Source organism: Halyomorpha halys, unplaced genomic scaffold (genome assembly GCF_000696795.3).
Source record: "Halyomorpha halys isolate HHAL.00 unplaced genomic scaffold, Hhal_1.1 Scaffold25.1, whole genome shotgun sequence".
NCBI lineage: Eukaryota > Metazoa > Arthropoda > Insecta > Hemiptera > Pentatomidae > Halyomorpha > Halyomorpha halys.
The window spans coordinates 1,334,808-1,336,025 of NW_027107314.1; the positions used below are offsets into that span (position 1 = coordinate 1,334,808).

At 27.7% G+C, this 1,218-nt stretch overlaps 1 protein-coding gene across 1 annotated transcript in view; it reads right to left on the minus strand.

Moving 5' to 3' along the window:
* The window catches only part of LOC106683061 (rho guanine nucleotide exchange factor 10), a gene marked incomplete in the record, with an annotated part of 189,448 nt that overhangs the window by 27,478 nt on the left and 160,752 nt on the right, over positions 1–1,218 (minus strand).

Genomic DNA, 1,218 nt, shown 5'->3' on the forward strand with positions numbered 1-1,218 from the left:
TTTGATTACTTTAATGAAAACTATGTATAATTACTAGTCAAAATTGCTGAGTCTGCCAAGTATAGGTAGGGGGAATAAAAAATGGCTGCTGTTTTAAAGCCATAAAAAAAACTAATTTTTCATTCGGAGGTCTATATCTTAAAAAGTAGGAACAACAGAAGAAAACCTAAGAGAACGTCATTTAAAGAAGAGTAAATTTGCTAAATCATGAGCCCTAATAGATCTATTTATGATACAGTTCTGGAGATATTGATTTCAGAGTATTAATTTAGATCAGTAGTTAGAGAATTTATTTTGATAAATTTATATCTGAAAAACTATTTGACGTACAGATGTCTATTAGCACTCAATTTAAACTAGTTTAATGAGCTATAAAGTAGTTTATGATGTTTACCTACGTAGGAGTAACAGTTTACATGAAATTTGCTAAAATAAATTGATTAATAGTTGTTCCGACAAATTTTCATTTGCCAAATTTATATTCATATGTGAATATCATAAAAACGAAGATTAGTGCAATAAACTAATTTATAGTAAGTTAAATTTCCTTTCTTTTGAGTGTTGGCAGACATGTGTACGTCTTATGGATCTAGAGATATATGTTTTCAATAATCCAACAATTTATACTAACTAGAAATTAACATTTTGTGAGTTTATTTTGTCAAATATCATAAAAACTACTACTCCTACAAAAATAAACATAATCAACTATTTTGTAGTAAATTTAACTAGCTTTAATTTGAGCGCTATCAGACATCTGTACGTCCAATGGTTTCTGAAATGCAGTTTTTCATAAATCAAATTGTCGGAACAACTATAAATCAATTTATTTCAGCAATTATTATGAAAACTACTATTCCTACGAAGGTAAAGGTCATAAATTTTTTTATAGTCCATTCAACTAGCTTTAATTTGAGTGCTAATAGACATATTTACGTCACATAGTTCCTTGTGTGAATCTAGATATAGATTTATCAAAATAAATTAACTAACCACTAATCTTTCATTAGATTTTTAAGAAATTTTGCTTTTTAAAAAGCTATATCTCGAGAACAATTGGACGTAAGAGCTATTTACGTTAGGGCTAGTATTTCAGCAAATTTACTCTTCTTTAAGTAATGTTCTCTTAGATTTTCTAGTGTTGTTGGTAGTTTTTAAGATATAGAGCTCCGAATGAAAAATTAATGTTTTTTTATGGTTTTGAAACAGCCGCCATTT